Below are 11,780 nucleotides of genomic sequence, written 5' to 3'. Positions count from 1 at the left end.
GGAGGTGATATTAACGACCCGCTCCGGGACAGAGAGGGACCTGCCACCCAACGGCACTGGTGAGGCTTTGCTGAGAAACTCACCCAGAGGGGAAGACAAATATCATAATTGAGATGAAATGAAGATAATTTTATAATCGGAAATACAGCTTCATCAAGGACTGTTCAAACAGACGAGAATGTGGTCAAAACTGCGAGTGACGTTAGTCAACAGCACGGCTCATCAGTATCAGCTTATCAGTAACCAGGTTCCTGCCGTCTTAACTGATAACGAAATGGGAGGCTTTTAAAGAGAGGGTGGCTATTGTATGTAGCATAGAGCTGCTAGAGAAATTGGCTGTCACAGTTCATAAACTCTGTTGGAAGCTGAGGAAGAAAGAGCTCAAGCACAACTAGCTGATCGTAAGTGCGTTTAGGATTTTTTCCAAAAAAACAATTTTATCGTAAAGGGAACAGAATTTAAGAAGTAAAACTTCGGTTAAAAATAATTGCTATCAATATTTTGCCTGCAAGAAAAGTGGTATGTATTTCATTTCACAATGGGAAACCGAGTGGTTGATTGAGGATGTCCCTGGAAACCTTGTTTGTATAATATGTAACTTTGGTCTCGTTTATTAGAAATGATCTGGTTGAAGGTGGGGAAGGAAAGGAGCTTTGCAGTCGTCACCCTATAGTGCTCAAATTCCAGAAGCCTTCTTTCTGAGATCCACTAAAACCCAAATGCCAAATCTACCCAGTTGGTGGAAAAGGGAAAAGAACTTAGGCAGTAAGGAGCTGTGGGCCAAAAGGAGTGAGGGAGAGGTATGTGGGGCAGGGAAGCAGAGTTAAAGCCATTTGCTAAGAAGCAAGTATAGGCGGGAAAATGGTAGTGACGGATGAGAGCAGCAGGGACCCTGAGGGCTGGGCCTTCTTGAGGGGGAGGGAGTCTCTAACTGATTTAAGCTCATGCTTGTCACCGGTACCTCCTTTGAACCTGTAGTGGAGGGCTCCATTCTTTTTCCCCTCTGAAGGCTGCCCAACAGAATGTGCAGAGATGGTCCCCTCTGAGTGTCTATTTTCCCCTATAGTTTCCTCCAGTGGAAAGAGACGGGAGGTGTGCTTTTCTCTAACTGCAGAAGGTCTCCTAGCTCCTGAGGCCGAGCTATTCATGTGTTATTGAAGAAAATCCTAATGTGAACATTGTTAGCCCATTGCTGCCTTTGCAAGTGTAGTAATTTGAGATGGATAGTTCTGGAGTTCTGCAGACCTGCATTTAAATCTCTGCTGTAACACTTGTTACGTGACTCTAGGTAACTCATTTAATTTCTTTATTCTTGTATTCCTTATCTATCAAACCAGCATATTAGTACTAATACCATGCTCAGAGGGTGGTTTCTAAACATGAAATGGATATAAAGTACTTAGCACGGTACCTAGCTCAGCGTGAACACTTAATAATGTTAGCTCTCGTCTTTGTCGTTATTTGATTCTTTTGGTGCCCCGGGAAATTTTATCCCTGTAGGGGTTCTGGAATGACTTTCCTTACCTGCCGCTGCTCCTGCTGCCCCACTAAGCCTTAACCACTGCACTACCGCAGACCAGCTGCTGCAGAATGCCTGGGCCTCTCTGTTCTTGCACAGGGCGTTGAAGAGAGCAGGTTGGCCCCAGGTGTTTTCCTAACTGGATGCTTCTGTGGTTGGCAAGTGGCCCCATAGCTCAAGCAGATCTGTGGTGTCTTTGGGTTTTTGATACTTGCTTTTTCAGTAGGAAAACCGTTAATTCATACCTCCAATGTATTTGTCTAATGATCACGAGGGTCTCTATTTCTCTGTTCACACTTCCCAGTTTTCTGAGAGTACAGATACAGACAACGGTAAAGGAGAGGGCCTCAAAAATTTTGAGTCACTGTGAGTCAGGCTGACATTGATATCCCCGGGCAGACGTTCTCTCCCGGGTGGGTCCTAATGCAGTTGTCTCCAAGCAGTAGTGACGCTAAATTTACGAGTGTGTATGTGTGTGAGTGTGCGCTTGCGTGTGCCTGTAGCAGGGTCCTAAGTCAGGGTGGAGGGAGAGGTCTCTTTTGTCTGGAACAAAACTCTACCAGCAACCGAGAGTTCAGTTTCCAGAAAGCGGAATGGATTCTGAGCAGAGGTTGAAGGCTGGGTTCAGGCGTAGCGGACAATGGAGAAATGGGGTGATGAGGGGGACCTGGACTCCGGGTGGGGAGGCTCCAGCTTGTCTGGGACACAATAGCTCTTAGCTCACTTGTGATAAGATAGCAGCAGCTGAAAAAACAACCCTTATTTACTGAGAGTCTACTACGCGCCATGCACTGTGCCAGGTGCTTTCCATACATCATATCCTGTAGCTCTTACGATAATTCCGTGAAGTACATGTGAAATCCAGATGCCACCGATGCAGAAACCTGTTCGTTCAGCGACCGCATGCTAACGCGTGCGAGGGCTTTGGGCTCACGGCAGCACCACTGGTTATGGGCTCATAAGTGGTTGGGTTGAACCTACAGGTATGCTGACAGCCCAGGTGGCACAGAGGTTAAGAGCTCAGCTGCTAACCAAAAGGTCAGTGGTTCGAATCCACCAGCTGCTCCTTGGAGACCCTATGAGACAGTTCTACTCTGTCCTATAGGGTTGCTATGAGCTGAAATCGACTCAATGGCATTGGGGTTTTTTGTTTGTTTGTTTTTATGGCAAGGACCTGCTCTGGGGCCAGGTGTGACCGAACCCCACAGGTGGAACGGGACAGTGCCCTGATGAAAAGACGTAACGTAAAGATGGTATCCACTAAAATGTAACTGAGATTTAGAAAAGAGTTTGTAATTTATTCCCGAGGTGGGTGAGTATTTCAAGTTTCAACAACCACAGACTCTCTTATGCCTTTTGATAACTTCATTAAACATGCTTTAAGTGTGCATGTTAGGTACCACTTCTGAATTTACCCTCAGCAATGAAGGCTTCCTTGGGTAGTGCCAATGGTTAACTACCAAGTTGGAGGTTCAAGTCCACCCAGAGGTGCCTCAGAAAAAAGTTCTGGTGATCTTCTACTTCTGAAAAATCAGCCATTAAAAACCCTATGGAGTACGGTTCTACTCTGATACACATGGGGTCAGCATGAGTCGGAATTGATTCGATGGCAGATGGATTTTCTCAGCTACGAGTGAAGACTTTCCCTACGCCTTCCTCTCAGAAGCCTTGTAGTAGAAGCTGCAATGAAGGAACAGAGGGCTGAATCTTTGAGCACTGGAGGCTTTATCTTCTTGACCCCACCCTACCTCAATTTAGGCTCCAAGTATGAAGATTTATGCCCCGAAGAAAAGGAATGGGATGAAGAGGATGTACTTGGGGTTCTTGGTAGCTTTCCGCACTCTTCCCTCTGTCTGCTCAGGAGCTATCAGTCTTCTAAAAATCCTCTTCACCTTGGGTCCTTAGATGATTAGAAAATTTATCACTACTCTCTGCTGGGAGCTTGGCTGAAAAAATTCCATACTCTACACTGGTATCTGAATCTCCAAGCACAATGAGAGCCTCAACTCAACTCTTGAGAAAACCACAGAGCCTCTGGACTCCACGATCAGAAGGGAGAAGTTTGCTTGTGGCTCTGCATCTGGCAGGAGGCACGAGGATAGAAATAACCCAAGGTGTTCAGTTGTGAATCCAATCCCCCTTATCATTTCTCTCTTCCTCTGCAGGGCATTGGTAGATTCTGGGTTGTGAGGGTCAAAAACGTGTTCTTTTTATTTCTGACTTTTTTTTTCTTTTCTTTTTTTTGAGCAGCGGTTCCTGGAAGTTAGAGCTTCTTTGTCTCTTGACAAGTTTCTGTTAGATCAATACTGACATAAAAAAACAAACTCTTAAAAGATACCAGAGAAATTACTCTTTAAATTCTCTATTAAACTAACCCCTGTGCAAAGTGAATACTCTTTTCAAATTGTGATCTACATTAAAAATTGTAAAACTAAGACATTCTTAAATCATGATGATCAAACAAGTGATTTTTGAATGGATTTGGCTCCATTAGCTTTCATTAAGGGCATATTTTGGAGCAAACTTGAGGTTCAATTGAAACATGGCTCCTTTTGGTTTCGTCCCTCAGCTTATGCTGACACTTTAATCCTCCCCTCCTCTCAGTCAGCCAGTAGTGGTTTGTGCTTTCAGCCTCTGGGTCAAATCCAGGGCCAAGTCATCCATCTCTAGTTCTACTTCCACCTTTATAATAAAAATATCCTTAAATCTGACATTCACAGAAACAAAAGGATTCAATTTAATTAAATATTTATATGGAGAAGGAGCCCTGGGGGCATGGTGGTTAAGTGCTTGACTGCTAACCAAAAGGTCAGCTGTTTGTGGTTTGAACCCACTAGAACCCACTAGCCACTTTGGAGGAGAAAGACATGGCAGTCTGCTTCCATAAAGATTTACAGCCTTGGAAACCCTAAGGCGCAGTTCTACTTTGGCCTACAAGTCGTCATGAGTCAGAATTGACTCGAGGCAGTTTTTTTTTTTCTTCTATACTTTTGGAGAGGTGGAGAGGAAATTAATTATCATGCTCACCTAATAAACCAGACTGTTCATTTAGTTATTCATTCAAAAAGTATTTACTGAGATCCTACACTGGGGATACATCAGAGAACAAGACAGAAAATATACATGATTATATTCGGTATGCTAGAAGGTTAATGCCATGGAAAAAAATAGAGGAGAGTAAGGGAGATTGGGGGTGCAAGAAGGAAGTAAGAGTGACACCTCAGGGAAGAGAGTCCCAGGTAGACGAGAGCTGGTACAAAGTCTTTGAGGTGAAGGACATTTTGGGTTGTTCAAGGAATAGCGAGAAGAAAAGTGTGCATGAGTGGAGTGAGGTTGTGGGTGAGTATGAATCAGAGAGATGAGAGGCTGCAGACCATGCAGTGTCTTTTTGTCCATTGCAAGGAATTTGGCTTTAACTGGACAAAAGGTGAGGTTTGAGAAGAGGATCGATTTAAAAGAATCACACTGGCTTCTGTTTTGAAAATAGATTATAGGGGCCAAGGGAAGGAACAGGGAGACAAGAAATGATGATCCAAGCAAGAGGTAATGGTGGCCTGGACCAGCAGCGAGGACCAGGAGAGGTGGTTGTATGTTGAATTCTAAATATATTTGAAGAACAGATTCAATAGAACTTGCTGATGGATTGGAGAAATAGCCTTGTATAGGATGCCTTCACAGTTTTTTATCTTTGCAGCTGGAAAGATGGGGTCACCATCAACCAAAATGAGAAAGACTGCTGGAAGAGCAGGTTTTGGTAAAATTGCAGGAATTCCATTTAGAGAGGTTAGTTTCTGAGATGTCTGTAATGCAGACAAGTGGATGCAGATACATATCTGAGTCTGAAGTTCAGGGGAAGAGTCTGGAGAGCAAGTTTAGCTTTTTGAATTATCAGCATATACATGGTGTTGAAAACCAAGAAACTGGATGAGATCCCACGGAGGAGTGGTATAGACAGAGAACAAAAGATGTTCAAGGACTAAACCTTGGAATGGTTGGGAAGAGGAGGTGAGAAGGAGCAACCAGTGAGGGTGAAGAAAGAAGAGGGTAGGGGAAGATGTTCAACCATGACAGATGCTGCTTATAGCTCAAGTGAAGGTGAGACTGAGGATTCACAATTGAACTTAGCAACGTGGAGGTAATTGGTGACTTTGAAAGGAGCATAATGCCATTACAATCTTAACTAATTATTGATGAAATTGGCATTTAAAGAAAGAAATAAATATTGCAACGGCTCCCCAAATGGGTTCAAATTCTATAAGGTTATTTACAAAACGAGCAACAAACATAAGGAAAAAAAGGAAAGATTCCATCATAAAATAGTAAAAATAAGTAAATGAGTTTGGAAAGTTCAGCATGTGGAATCATCTCAAAACCAAAAAAACCAAACCCCGTGCTGTCGAGTCAATTCCAACTCATAGCGACCCTATAGGACAGAGTAGAATTGCCCCATAGGGTTTCCCAGGAGCAGTTGGTAGATTCAAACTGCCGACCTTCTGGTTAGCAGCCAAGTTCTGAACCACAGTGCCACCAGGGCTCCAGAAGATTGAAAGTCTTAGCATATTAAAAGATCTCAGGAGTCCTGTGGGAATAGAATTTATTGTAATTTGTTTGACCTTATGTTTCTCAATTTTTTTTTTTAACTGAAGAGTCTATTAATATTTCCTAGAATATTAGTGTTCCATAGAATGCTTTCTGGAAACACAGATGTTATATAATCACAAATAGCTCTTCTCCCTTTGCTAGTGATGGGTACCGTCATGGATCAAATTGTGTCCCCCCTCCCCAAAGTCTGTGTCAATTTGGCTAGGCCATGATTCCCAGTATTGTGTGGTTGTCCGCCATTTTGTGATTTGATGTAACGTTCTTAAACCAAACCAAACCAAACTCGTTGCCGTTGAGTTGATTCCAACTCATAGTGACCCCATAGGACAGAGTAGAACTGCCCCATAGGGTTTCCAAGAAGGGGCTAGTAGATTCAAACTGCTGATCTTTTGGTTATCAGCCATGGCTTGCCGTAGCTCTTAACCACTGCACCACCAGGGCTCCTATGTGTTGTAAATCCTAATCTCTGCCTGTGGTTAATGAGGCAAGGTTAAAAACAAAACCAAAACCAAACCCATTGCTGCAGAGTTGATTCCAACTCCTAGCGACCCTATAAGACAGAGTAGAACTGCCCCATAGAGTTTCCTAGGAGCACCTGGTAGATTTGAATGGCCAGCGTTTTGGTTAGCAGACATAGCTCTTAACCACTACACCACCAGGGTTTCTGAGGCAAGATTAAGTTATGTTAAAGAGGATTATGGTGGGATGCAATACCCTTACTCAGGTCACAGCTCTGATCAGATGTAGGGGGAGTTTACCTGGGATGTGGTCTGCATCACCTTTTATCTTACAAGAGACAAAAGGAGAGAGAAGTGAGCACAGAGAGACATCTCATTACTACCAAGCAGGAAGAGCCAGGAGAGGAGCGCAACCTTTGGACCCAGGGTCCCTGTGCTGACAAATTCCTAGAACAGGGGAACACTGATGCCAAGGACTTTCCCCCAGAGCCAACAGAGAGAAAGTGAGCCTTCCTCTGGTACTGATGCCCTGAATTCAGACCTTTAGCCTCCTAGACTTTGAGAGAATAAATTTCTGTTTGTTAAAGCCATCCACTTGTGGTATTTCTGTTATAGCACCACTAGATAACTAAGACAGGTACCCAGATGCTTCAGATAGCTATGATACAACTCTCTCTATTTGTAAGTATTCTTTGATAGGTTATGCTTTTTATGCAGATATTGTCAATGGGAACCATTGTTATGCAACATAGTGACATAAGAAAATCAGTGAAAGAGGAAAGGAAGATGCAATGAAACAGAAGGAGAGATAGTAGCAAACATTAGACTTCATATTTATAAATACATTTGATGAGGGAATAAAATGGTACATGTAGGTGTGGATTTATGGATTGCGTTTTTCATAACAGAAAAAATTTACTAATGACATGGTACAGTCAATTCTCATTATTGCAGAGTTCGTATTTGTGAGTTCGTCTACTCATTAAAATTTATTTGTAATCCCAAAATCAATACTCAATGACACTTTTATAGTCATTTGTGGACATGTGCAGAGCAGTGATAAATTTGAGTTGCCTGGCATGCATGTTCCCAGCTGAAGTCAAACAAGGCGATGTTATGCCTTCTTATACAGCTCTCATACTGTAAACAGACATCCTTTTTGTGATCTATTTTGTGCCATGTTTTCAAAATTTTTGTGCTTTTTGTTGGTGATTTTGTGAAGTGCTGTGAAGAGTTACTAAGCGCAAGAAGGCTGTGATGTTTCTTACAGAGAAAATACGTGTGTTAGATGAGCTTTTTTCAGTCATGAGTTATAGTGGTGTTGGCCATGAGTTCAGTGTTAATGAAACAACAATATGGTACATCAAGAAAAAGGAAGAGGAAATTTGTCAATCTGTATATGAGGCTGCTCCAGAAAGAGCTAAAGTAAGACCTATACTGGCCACGGAAGATATGGAAAAGATAAAAAAGTAACTAAAATTATGAATGCATGAGATGATGACTGGTGATGGAAAACTCACACTGATTAAGGATAGTGGTTGCTCAGCCAATTTGGTCATTGATGCCACCTATTGTATACCTGGGAGCCCTGGTGTGGTAGTGGTTAAAAGCTCAGCTGCTAACCAAAAGGTTGGCAGTTCAAATCCACCAGCCACTCCTTGGAAACCCTATGAGGCGGTTCTATTCTGTCCTATAGGGTTGCTATGAGTTGGAATTGACTTGATGGCAACGGGTTTTGGTTTATGGTATACCTGTAAAGAGCTGAATTGGCAAAGTTTCTGTGACATATACTTTTACAACAACAACCAAAAAAAAAAAAAAAAGAAGAAGAAGAAGAAGAGTAGCTGCTGAAGTTGCTTATGTAAAACAAACACCTCATGGGATCTGGTTTCTTGGTTTGGAAGTTTAGGGTCATGGTTTCATGGGACATCCCTGTTAATTGGCCTAATATCATTTTTAGTGCTTCTGCTCTGTCTCTTAGTTCATTGTGTAGTGCCCGGGGTTTTAAAAGCTTGCAACAGCCATCTAAGGTACAGCAGCTGGTCTCTATTCTCCTGGAGCAACAGAGAAAGAAGAGTCAGGAAAAGGAGGAGGAAATGGTATGTGTGGTTAACTACCTCCATGAACAACTGCCTACTTTGCCATGAGACCAGAAGAACTAGATGGTGCCTGGCTACCATTACCAAACACTTTCATCAAATATTCTATAACAGAATCCTGATCAAAAGGGGGAAAGGGTAGAATAGAATTTCAAATTCTCATAGAATCAAGAATTTCTGGAGCTCTTGAGGCTGGATGAAACTCCTGAAACTATTGTTGTGAGACAATCTTTAAGCCTTAAACTAAAAATATCCCCCGATATCTTCTTAAAACCAAGCAACAACTTGGCTTAGTTAGTGAAGAATGTCTGTCTGTCTTGAGCATAGGGCTCTTTTAAAGATCTATCTCTATGAGATCCCATCGACAATAGTAACCTGAAAGGTTAGATAGGAAGCTTAGAGTGACGTGAGTGTATGTTAATGGAGGAGAAGAATTCAGAAAAGGAGAGTGAGAAGAATTACAATTTGAAGAATGTAATCAATGTCACTGAATTGTACATGTAGAAATTGTTGGATTGGTGTATGTTTGCTGTGTATATTTTCAACAACAATTAAAAAAAGCATAGTGGACATTACTGTTGTGGGGCTCAAAGTCAAAGAATTTATGGTGTCATTACCCAGGGTCTGGAAATATTAAACCCTTCTTGGCTGCTATTTTATTATAAAGAAGAATTGCATTTAATTAACTATCTGTAAGAAATATATACAGTAAAACCTGGGAAAGCTTGAACCTGTGTAAGGTGGAAACCTGTCAGAGAAGGAAAACTCAAATATTTTCCACTAATAGAGAGCAATAGAAAAGTGGTAAGACTGCACCCTGTCAAAGGCAGAAAACTTGCCAGACCCGGAAAAACAAGACAGTTCTGTCGAGTTCAGGATCGCACAGGTTTCACTGTATTAAATAAGGTGGCTTTAAACAGTAACATACATAATAAAAATCTATTGCCATTGAGTTGATTCTGACTCATGGTGACTGTCATGGATTGAATTATGTCCCCCCAAAAATGTGTGTATCAATGTGGCTGGGCCATGATTCCTGGTATTGTGTGATTTTCCTATATATTGTAAATTCTGCCTCTGTGATGTTAATGAGGGAGGATGGGCGGTAGTTGTGTTAGCGAGGCAGGACTCAAAATCTACAAGATTGGATTGTGTCTTCAGGCAATCTCTTGAGATATAAAAGAGAGAAGTGAGCAGAGAGACAGGGGGACCTCATACCACCAAGAAAGCAGTGCCAGGAGCAGAGCACGTCCTTTGGACCTAGGGTTCCTGCGCAGAGAAGCTCCTAGTCCAGGGGAAGATTTATGAGAAGGACCTTCCTCCAGAGCCAACAGAGAGAGAAAGCCTTTCCCTGGAGCCGACACCCTGAATTTGGCTTCTAGCCTACTAGACTGTGAGAAAATAAATTTCTCCTTGTTAAAGCCGTCCACTTGTGGGATTTCTGTTGGAGCAGCACTAGATGACGAAGACAGAATTTGGTACCGAGAGAGTGGGGTGCTGCTCTGACAGATACCTAAAATGTGGGAACAGTCTTGAAACTGTGAATGGATGGAGCAGTGGCAGCAACAGAGGACCAGCAGCAGCAGAACCAGGAGACCAGTGTGAGACAGCGCTGGAGCCAAACCACAGAGCGAGGGAGCTGAGTGCCTGTGCGCAGGAGGCTTCCTGGTGGAATGGGGTGCCTCTGGGCACTTACAGTGGAGTTACAGAGCTCTGGAACACTTGCCCCAGCAAAGCAGATGCGTGCATGAGGACTGAGGGGCTAAGAGGCCAAGAAACCGGGAAGCAGAAGCTGAAGAGATGATAAACACAAGAAGCCGAGCTGCCTCAGCCTCAAAAGGTAGAGCCATGACCTCTGGGGTTTCAAAGGGTGGAGCCACGGCCTCTGGTGTTTCTAAAGGTGGAGTTGCCACTCAGATAGACTGGGAGAATGGTGCACCTAAAGCCCAGGGAGCAGAGTTGCTGTCCCATTGGGCCTGGAAGGTGGAGCTGAAGCCCAGGGCCGAGGAGCCTCCACTCAGAATCCAGAGACTGTGGCCAATACCTAGAGTCTGGAGCGCAGGGCCATTGTGTAAATCGTCTCAGAGAACAGAGGATTATTTTCAAAGCCTTGAGGGCTAATGTAATGTTGATGCGTGTTATCCCTTCTTTCCCTCTAGTTTCTCCCATTTGTAACGGAAATGTCTAGCTTGTGCTTGTTCTGCCATTGTACCTTTGGAAACAGGTAACTTCTATTCTAGATTTCACAGATGAAGAGGAATTTTTGGATTTTGGACTTGGAGTTAAGACTTTTGCTATGATATGATAGGATGAAGATGTTTTGCATGTTGCAAGGATGTGATCTGGGGGCGGAGCCAAAAGGTGGAATGTCATGGATTGAATCATGTCCCCTAAAAAGTGTGTGTATCAATGTGGCTGGGTCATGATTCCCGGTATTGTGTGATTTTCCTCCATGATTCCTGGTATTGTGTGATCTTCCTATATGTTGTAAGTCCTGCCTCTATGATGTTAATGAGGGAGGATGGATGGCAGTTGTGTTAGTGAGGCAGGACTCAATCTATAAGATTGAATTGTGTCCTGAGGCAATATCTTGAGATATAAAAGAGAGAAGCAAGCAGAGAGACAGGGGGACCTCTTATCACCAAAAAAGCAGTGCCGGGAGCAGAGTGTATCCTTTGGACACAGGGTTCCTGTGCAGAGAAGCTCCTAGTCCAGGCGAACATTGATGAGAAGGCCTACAGAGAGAGAAAGCCTTCCCCTGGAGCCGATGCCCTGAATTTGGACTTCTAGCCTACTAGACTGTGAGAAAATAAATTTCTCTTTGTTAAAGTCATCCATGTGTGGTATTTCTGTTAGGGCAGTACTAGACGACTAAGACAGTGAGCCTACAGGACAGAGCAGAACTGCCCCACAGGGTTTCCAAGGAGCGCCTGGTGGATTCGAACTGCTGAACTCTTGGATAGCAGTCATAGCTCTTAACCACTGTGCCACCAGGGCTCCAACACACGTAATACAAGGTTATATATTGACTGGTTGATGAAAAGATTGTGACCAGAGGCTTGATGGAACTTAACCCTATATTTCCTCTGGGATCAATGGCTC

The 11,780-nt window shown here is 43.2% G+C and overlaps 1 protein-coding gene across 1 annotated transcript in view; it reads left to right on the top strand.

Moving 5' to 3' along the window:
- Positions 1 to 219: 219 nt before the first annotated feature.
- IL1RL1 (interleukin 1 receptor like 1) overlaps positions 220 to 11,780 on the top strand; it is a 38,183-nt gene continuing 26,622 nt past the window's right edge. Inside the window, exon 1 of the mRNA XM_004369307.2 lies at positions 220 to 401. The gene's annotated coding sequence lies outside the window, so the exon portion shown is untranslated. The remainder of the gene's footprint in view (positions 402 to 11,780) is intronic.

The sequence above is a fragment of the Trichechus manatus genome, unplaced genomic scaffold (genome assembly GCF_000243295.1).
Source record: "Trichechus manatus latirostris isolate Lorelei unplaced genomic scaffold, TriManLat1.0 scaffold00004, whole genome shotgun sequence".
NCBI lineage: Eukaryota > Metazoa > Chordata > Mammalia > Sirenia > Trichechidae > Trichechus > Trichechus manatus.
Note: the sequence above shows the minus strand (reverse complement) of the source record. Positions and strands in the feature narration are given on the sequence as shown.